Source organism: Punica granatum, chromosome 7, assembly GCF_007655135.1.
Source record: "Punica granatum isolate Tunisia-2019 chromosome 7, ASM765513v2, whole genome shotgun sequence".
Taxonomy (NCBI): Eukaryota; Viridiplantae; Streptophyta; class Magnoliopsida; order Myrtales; family Lythraceae; genus Punica; species Punica granatum.
The window spans coordinates 12248405-12258445 of NC_045133.1; positions in this window are offsets into that span (position 1 = coordinate 12248405).

The window sequence follows — 10041 nt, forward strand, 5'->3', positions numbered from 1 at the left end:
TAGTGTTTGATATCATCCTCAATGCTCGTACTCTGCAATAACATAGGACGATTCCACCTCTATCCATGATCGAATCACTTCTGTCCATGCTCGAACAACTGTAGTTGGATGTTGCTGAGGCTTGATCAAGATTTGTAGGGAAATCATCATTTCACCGTGGCATTTTGCAGCAATGGGAGTGCGAGCGATGGGAATGCAAACTCATCTTGAAGGTGATAGCTTGTTCGACTTTCTTCTGCATCCTCAACTCCCTTGCTCACTCCCTTTGCTCATCATCCCCTCCCTCCCAGCCGGAATGTTACTGCAATCAAAATTATAGCAAGATATCAAAATTAGGGCATAATGCAATAGGACAACAACAATGAGTAGACTGAAAGCAAAATTACTGCAACAACAAACAATTCTGACCAACACCAACCGGTCAAAATCACCAAAGCCTCTCTCAGCAAAGATGGCCTAATTTCTCTTCTTTTTTTCGGATTTCTTTATTTTTTCAAAAAGTGAAAAGGACAGAGACACTTCCCAATCGGAAAGCAAAGTTCCCACCGATGGACAGAGACACTGAGCAACTAGAAAGCAAGTTCTAATCAAGCCAAATCGAGTGAAGGTCGACTAACCTCAAAGCAGACAAACCAGACCGTCGTTTTCTCTTGTCGATTTCAGTACAAGTGAGTAAACGACGGTGCCCTGTCAGAGCCTCTCCCACCCGTAATAGTGAAGAACAAGGGCGAGAAATCCCTAATTTTGATTTCTTGCCCTAATTTTGATTGCAGATGGGGGAGGGAGGGGATGATGGTGACGACGTCGTTCGATGAGGGCGGGAGAGAGGAACGATGTCGTCATTCGATTGGGGCAGGGAAGTGGGGCAAGGATGGCGTTGTTTTAGGTAGGTAACTTTTTTTTTTAATAAATGGTCATTTTTTGAATGAGAACAAATGACGTCGCTCCTGAGCAAGTGCCACGTTAATTGGAGCCGTTTGTCCACTAGATGCCACATAAGCGTCCATATCATTTTTTCATAACGACACTAACGAAATTTTAATGGTTGTAGCAAAACGTTATGGATTTTGATCTTTGAATGATCGTTTTATTCGAAAAATTCTTTCAGGTGGTAATTTGTTAGTTTTAAAATCTTTTAATGATTATTTTGCTAATTGTCTCTTGATATAATCTATTTGGAATTATTGTGATATTAAAAGATGTGTATGGTTGTAATGAGACTGATATATTGTTGATGTTGCTTGTTTAATTATAGTTATGGGACCGCTGGACCTGGTGGAATAGAAATAGGGATATGATCGGTTGCTGATCTGGCGAAATATAAGACGGACGCCTACACCGCTGATCCGGCGGGATACGAGAAGGACGCTTAGACTGCGACGAGATACAAAAGGGGACGCCAGAACGCAGATCAAGCGGGATATAAAATGAATGTCTAGACTTCTACTACCGGAGGATAATAGGTAGGCCCTGCTTATGATAATTGATAGGAGGAGTTGAGATTGATGAGATGCGCGGAATCGCGGTACCGTATTAACTCTGTTGTAGGGAATGCGACCCTATGGCCATATTGTTTGATTATGTTATATATTGGTTGTATGGATTGATTGTGAAAGATGTGATAATTATTGAGGTTGTCTGAAGTTATTATGATATTGAAAGATGCGGTGTTTGCTAGAGCCTAATTTGGTAAGTGTTTCTATGAATTTGTAATGGGGTGCTTAGTTAACTATGGATTTCAATATTATTCTATAATTATAAGATATTTGATTATCTAAAAGTGAATTTGGTAATTAGTCGTGTGTATATATATATATATATATGTTGTATAAAGTCTTATGCTGGAAAGTTGAGTGATGCTTTAGGGTGGTGTTGTATTACTTAGATGAATGCTTGCTTATTCAATAAATAAATACATATCTATTTAATAGTTCATTTTGCCTAGGAATTTTACACTCATTGAGATGCATTTCACATTCCCTTGCATATTGTTTTTCTAGACGGACTAGAGATTAGCTCGATTGCACAGAAGAACCAGTTTTGATACAGGGGATCGACTTGGAGGACTCTCTAGCTAGACCTTTTATCTTACTGGTTATAAGAGATTTATATAGATTTCTTGTAAACACGTTACGATCCGAAGTATTTAGGTTAGCTCATTTGGATTATTAAGAGGAATTAGTGAATGAATATTATGGAGATTATATGTTGCTCTTGAGATGTGTTATATGTGATGACTTGATAGAGTTAGTTGAACCAATAGCTAATTTCGTAGTTTGTGAATAATATAATTTGTATTAAGTAGGTTGTGGTCTATAATTAAATTTTATGAAAAATATTACTGAAATTTCGAGTCATGACACCTTTAGTATTATAAGTAATACTTTTTCTCCTTTTTTTTTATATGTATCATGGTATTCGGAAATTAAACGGACCTCGACTAATTAAATTTGATATGGATCGGATCACAATGGGGTAAAGCTCTCCTAACATATATATTTTACTCACAAGACTCGAACATGAGGTCTTGTTCAAGAGGAATAAGTGTCAAACCACTTAAATTAACTCATGTTGGTTTTTTTCCTTTTCTAGGTGAAATACTTTTTCTCCCTTTAACCCATATTAGAAGAACCAATAATGAAAATTAATTTTATTTTAAATTTATTTTATAAATTTATAAAATCGAAATATTTTTATTTGCTTAAAATACATTATGTTCTCCATTACTTGATATAATTTGAAAAAATTCAAATTATTTGATGTAGCTTTTGGGTCCGCGGTGAAGAGCGGGCAAAATCTAGTTAAAATTGAAGAGTGACAACCCTCCATTTGTGTCTTTTTGAAAAGGCACTTCACATCTATAAATTTGTGTATTGTTTCATAAAAAAAGAAAAAGAAAAATTGTGTATTGTGTTTATTTGTATGTAACGAAAATCTCCCCAAGAGCTTTTATTCTGAAACGCTCTCATGTCTCTCCTTACGATTATTCAATTCTTCTCTCTCTTTGGTTTGGGTTCTAGTGAGAGAATGTCATGTTTGCAGCCACAACTTCTCGTGAGCATTATATTCCGAGATTGGATAATTCAATTGAAGTTACACTGCAATTTTGCGAGTAATTATCTATCGTCAAGAGAATTTATTGGAAATGCCTTACCCACATTCTGTTCTCCGTCCTTTTCCTCCCAATTTCGTCCATCAATTTTCCCCATTTTCTCCACAACACTTGATGTAAGAAATGTAACACGTAAATTTAATTAGCCTTAATAAGTCACAAAATTGAACGATAATTCAAATAGCTATTCGGACAAATAGAATACTATCAAATTAACTTAATTTCATTAGTATAGGAACTTGGAAATTCAAACCGAAACAAAGGCGAAACCGAAAGATACGAGAGAGAGCCGAGTCCTGTGTTAGACACAAACCCCTTGAAACAGAATTGTCCCCTCCTGGGTGCTTGAGGTTACGTGGACAATCGTTTCCCAGGATAAAACGGCAACAAGCGAAGCAGCAGCACAAACAGCAACGCTTCAGCGAACTCGAAGAGAAGCGTGAACACTTTTGAGGTCGAATTTTCTTCTTGTTTTTCAATCGGCTACAGGAAGCAATGGAAGGCAGGAGGCTTTTTCTCTTGTTCTTGTTTTCTTTTTGCCGTGTGCCCCTTTTATAGACTATGGGTTCCATCCGTTATATGACTCTTCCTATTCTCCATTTATGGGAATAATTAACATATATTCAATATATATGTTAATGACATTTGATTATTCATGAATGCAATCCATTCATTTCTTGTAACCGCCAAGAAAATCAAGAGTCATTAGCTCGTGAGCAATTTCCTCATTCACCCATTAGCCATAATTTCCAACAATCCCCCACATGAATGGAAATTGTTTTGTTTCGACTCGTAGATAGTGTTCACCAGTTGAACCTGTATAGGATAGGTAGGTGTCACCACCTTTGAACCTTCCCTTGTGAAAATGCATGTACTTTACTAGCAGTCCAATAGACACGATGTCCTTGAATTGTTCCACTGTTTTGTGTAAAGATATTACACACCTCACACAAGATTCAACTGACTTCCTTCAGTTCTCATAGTTGTGTCCTTTTTTGCCATGGAACACCGTTCTGGTTCTGCGAGAGTTTCTGAAGAATTAAGTCCATAAAAATTCTCCTCTAAAGCGGCCCCACTTTTCTCTCACATAGGTGATTTCACATATCATTAAAGCAATTTAGATTGCTAGCCTTATCCGTTTATCACTGTTTCATCAAGGAATGGTTCAGGGATTTTCTCCCTCACAGTGATTTAATTCGGTTCTATAACTTGGTTGTCCCATTGAACCTAGATCTTGGGATCTCCAGTCAGCTAGGTTGGGTGTCCGCTATAAAACCTTTCCTCTAATGGACTTTAGACCCATTCCCTTTGACAACTTCTCAAACTGTTCTTTACTTAACCCTTTGGTTAGCGGATCCGCTATATTATCCTTTGACCGCACGTAGTCAATAGAGATAATTCCAGTTGAGATCAGTTGTCTAATGGTGTTGTGTCTACGACGTATATGTCTAGACTTACCATTATACATATTACTTTGTGCCCTTCCAATTGCCGTTTGACTGTCACAGTGGATACAAATTGGTGGCACAGGTTTTTCCCATTGAGGAATGTCCTCTAGAAAATGGCGTAGCCATTCAGCTTCTTCTCCACATTTATCCAGAGCAATAAACTCAGATTCCATTGTGGACCTAGCGATAACAGTTTGTTTCGAGGACTTCCATGAAACTGCTGCACCTGCTAGTGTGAACACATATCCACTAGTGGATTTTGAATCCGTTATATCAGATATCCAATTCGCATCACTGTATCCCTCTAGGACAGCTGGATATCTGGTATAGTGCAGCCCGTAATCTCGAGTGTATCTAAGGTATTTGAGTACCCTGACAATTGCCTTCCAATGGTCTCCACTCGGATTACTCGTATATCTACTGAGTCTACTAACCGAGTATGCAATATCAGGCCTAGTACAACTCATCAGATACATCAGACTTCCAATGACCCGCGAGTATTCTAACTGAGAAATACTCTCTTTTCTATTCTTTGATAGATGAAGATTATTGTCTATTGGAGTCTTTGAAATTCCAGAATCATTTTTGGTAAATTTTTCCAGAATTTTATCTATGTAGTGTGACTGACTCAAAATTAGTCCATCTGATGTTCTCATGATTTTAATTCCTAAAATCACATCAGCGAGTCCCATATCTTTCATATCAAATCTTGAATTCAACATATTCTTCGTAGATTTGATCATTCTGTCATCACTACCAACAATGAGTATGTCATCCACGTAGAGACATAAAATGACGTAACCATTTTCTGTTTCTTTAATGTATACACATTTATCACACTCATTGATTTTAAATCCTTTGGAAATCATTGCATTATCGAATTTTTCGTGCCACTGTTTTGGCGCTTGTTTTAACCCATACAATGATTTGACCAATTTACAGACTTTCCTTTCTTTTCCTGGAGCCACGAACCCCTCGGGTTGTTCCATATAGATTTCTTCATCTAAATCTCCATTTAGGAAAGCTGTTTTCACATCCATTTGATGAACTTCCAAATTACGCAATGCCGCAACTGCAAGTATCATCCTAATGGAATTTATTCTTGTCACAGGAGAATAAGTATCAAAATAGTCCAAGCCTTCCTTTTGCTTGTATCCCTTAATTACAAGCCTGGCCTTGTACTTATCAATGGATCCATCTGCTTTCATTTTCCTTTTAAAGATCCATTTGGATCCTAAGGGTTTACAACTAGTGGGGAGATCCACTAATTCCCAAGTGTGATTTCGCAGAATCGAATCAATTTCACTTTTGATTGCCTCCTTCCAAAGAGGTCCCTCAGAGGAATTTACTGCTTCAGCATAGCTTTGTGGTTCATTTTCTAACAAATATGTCAGAAAATCATTCCCGAATGATTTTTCAATTCTAGCTCTTTTGCTGCGTCTAGGTTCAATCTCTTCATCCGAACCCTGCCTTTCATGATCTACGTCATGAAGTCCATCATTCATAGTGCACGAGGTTCGTTTTGATGAACTCGATACCTCATTCAATTTACATGGAAATACATCTTCAAAGAACGATGCATTCCTTGATTCCATTATCGTGTTCTTGTGTATATCGGGAATCTTAGATTCATGCACAAGAAATCGATAAGCACTACTGTTATGTGCATAGCCAATAAAGATGCAGTCCACCGTCTTAGGACCGATCTTTACTTTCTTTGGTGCCGGAACGACTACTTTTGCCAAACACCCCCACACTCGCAAGTGGTCGTAGGATGATCTCCTACCTCTGAATAATTCATAAGGTGTCTTTTCCCTTTTCTTTCGAGGCACCTTATTTAATAGGTAATTGCTTGACAATATTGCTTCACCCCACATATTTTGAGGTAATCCTGAACTTAATATCATCGCATTCATCATGTCTTTCAATGTGCGATTTTTGCGTTCAGCAACACCATTCGATTGAGGTGAATAGGGTGCAGTCACTTCGTGTATAATTCCGTATTGTGCACAGAATTCCCCGAAAGGCGTTACATATTCGCCTCCTCTGTCACTCCTCAATCTCTTGATTTTCTTGTTGAGTTGATTCTCAACTTCATTTTTATAGAGAACAAATTTCTCTATGGCCTCATCTTTGCTTTTCAACAAATATACGTAACAGTATTTTGTACTATCATCGATAAAGGTAATAAAATAATTATTACCACCTCTTGTTGTTGCGAACTTTAAATCGCATACATCACTATGAATTAGATCTAGTGGCTCGGTGTTCCTTTCAATCGTTTGAAAGGGTGATCTTGTCAATTTTGCCTCAACACAAATTTCACATTTGTGCCGTGAATCAATTTGGAATGTAGGTATGTGATTCAAGTTAATTAATCTACGCAAAGTATTATAATTAACATGACCTAGTCTTCCATGCCACAAATCAGGAGACTCAATCAAATACGCAGAAGAACCAGAATTCTTATTGATTATGGTCATTACATTGAGCTTAAAAAGCCCGTCACATACATATCCCTTTCCTACGTACATTCCAGACTTGGACAGAATAACTTTGTCCGACTCAAAAACCATCCTGAACCCATGTTTGTTCAGCAATGACCCGGAGACTAAATTCTTCCGAATCTCAGGTACGTACAATACATTGTTCAGAGTCAACTCCTTTCCTGAAGTCATCTTTAAGACTACCTTTCCTTGACCTTCAACAGCAGAATGGGCAGAGTTTCCCATATAGATCCTTTCCCCAGTGACCGGTTCGAGCATAGAGAACAGGTCTCTATTTGAGCACACATGTCTGGTGGCACCGGTATCAAGCCACCATTCCTTTGGGTTGGACCCAATGAGGTTCACCTCTGAAACCACAGCAGATAGGTTGATGTCTGCCACATCTCGAGCCATTTCATTGACCACGTTTGCTTCATGATCCTTTTTCCTTTTTGGGAGCCTGCAGTCAGCAGATCTGTGACCTTTCTTGTCACAGTTGAAGCATTTCCCCTGAAACTTGGGCTTGAAGACTCCTCCATTCGTACCCAGCTTCTTCTTGCCTTTTTTGTTCTTAGAGCTTTGCCCTTGCTCCATGACATTTACCTTAGCAGCAGGGAGGATGAGATCCTTTCCGGAGTTTTTATTGTCTTCTTCAATTCGAAGCTTGACAACAAGATCTTCCATTGTCATCTCCTTTCGCTTATGCTTCAGATAATTCTTGAAATCCTTCCAACCAGAAGGCAGTTTCTCAATGACAACAGCCACTTGGAAGGATTCACTTAGAGCCATTCCCTCAGCCTGAATCTCATGTAAGAGCACTTGCAATTCCTGCACTTGACTCATTACGGTCCTTGAATCCACCATTTTAAAATCGAGGAATCGTCCGACGAGAAATTTCTTCGCACCGGCATCCTCTGATTTATATTTACGGTCCAAGGATTCCCATAGTTCCTTTGCCGTCTTAAACCCCTGATAGACACTATACAGGGAATCATGAAGACTATTCATGATATAATTCCGGCAGAGATAGTCGGAGTGCTTCCAAGCGTCAACCGCACTGAGAGCCTGCACATCTGACTCCCCCACAGATAGGGTTGGAGCATTTTCAGTCAAAAATCTTGCAAGGTTCAGAGTTGTGAGGTAGAATAGCATCTTTTGCTGCCACCTCTTGAAGTTCAACCCATTGAACTTCTCGGGCTTCTCGACATGGTTCACAGGGACCATCGAGGGAGCAGCCACGTTTTGGCTAACCAAATGGTTAGGCAAGATAGGAGCAGGGCCGGAGCCAGTAGTTTGGCTTCCGTTGGTCGTATCTCCATCGTTCCCCGACGCCATTCGAATCGTTCAAATAACAATCTGTTTCAAGATTGTAACACGTAAATTTAATTAGCCTTAATAAGTCACAAAATTGAACGATAATTCAAATAGCTATTCGGACAAATAGAATACTATCAAATTAACTTAATTTCATTAGTATAGGAACTTGGAAATTCAAACCGAAACAAAGGCGAAACCGAAAGATACGAGAGAGAGCCGAGTCCTGTGTTAGACACAAACCCCTTGAAACAGAATTGTCCCCTCCTGGGTGCTTGAGGTTACGTGGACAATCGTTTCCCAGGATAAAACGGCAACAAGCGAAGCAGCAGCACAAACAGCAACGCTTCAGCGAACTCGAAGAGAAGCGTGAACACTTTTGAGGTCGAATTTTCTTCTTGTTTTTCAATCGGCTACAGGAAGCAATGGAAGGCAGGAGGCTTTTTCTCTTGTTCTTGTTTTCTTTTTGCCGTGTGCCCCTTTTATAGACTATGGGTTCCATCCGTTATATGACTCTTCCTATTCTCCATTTATGGGAATAATTAACATATATTCAATATATATGTTAATGACATTTGATTATTCATGAATGCAATCCATTCATTTCTTGTAACCGCCAAGAAAATCAAGAGTCATTAGCTCGTGAGCAATTTCCTCATTCACCCATTAGCCATAATTTCCAACAAGAAATTGAATCCAACTGATCATACATAGCACGAGGCAGACGACTCTTTGGGGAGAATGTGGTGGCATGCGATCAGACCGCACCCCCACGCCGTTCGACGTCGATGGTCACCCCACATGCTGTCGGCAACTTTCTTTAGGACGGTGGTGGCTGACAGGGCCCTCACACGCCTCCCTCTCCCACTCGCTTCTGACTCCCTATGAGCCGTTTTACGACTTGACTTTTTCGGAGGGTAGGCGGGACATGGGAGCCTCAGCTCGTACAACGGTTTACCGTTTTTTGATCTTCCAAAATTTTTTGAATAAAAACCTATAACACAGACTCCCTCGTCTCCTCTCCGTCACTCTCACCCCCTCGTCTCCTCTCGGCATAGTGTTGTGGCCTCTACCGCTGCCGCTGCCACTCCCTGCTCCCTCCCTTGCGGCCTCGACACCTCGTTCCCTCACTCGATCTCGGTCTGCTACTGCCCTACCACTCCCTACTACCTCCCTCACGGTCTCGACGCCTCACTCCCTCGCTCCCTCAGTCCCTCTCGGCTTGCTACTGCTGCTACCGCTCCTTGCTCCCACCCTCATGACCTCGATGCCTCGTGTCGTTCCCTCGCTCCTTATCGACCTGTTGTTGTCGCTGCTGCTCCTTTCCCTCCAAGCCCTGCTTAAGGTAAATTGTCGTTGACTCCTTCTGCTCCTAGTGGCCAATGATGAGGGCCGATGATGCAAACTCCACATCTAGCTGAATAGGTCCATATGCATAAAGTAAAGAGCTTTGAGCTTTAATCGCTGCAATGAATTATTTTTGTCCAATTCAGTTTTTTTTAATGAAAAAACTATAGTTTTGATAAGTTTGAGCACTTTTTTTATTTTCACGCTTTTCCTTAATTTTTTTTCCCGTTTAGATTTTTTTTGTATGTGTCTTTCCTTTACTAACACCGTTAACTATTGCTGAATTGGAGTCACATGGCCCACATTGGATACTTATACCACATTAATTACGACA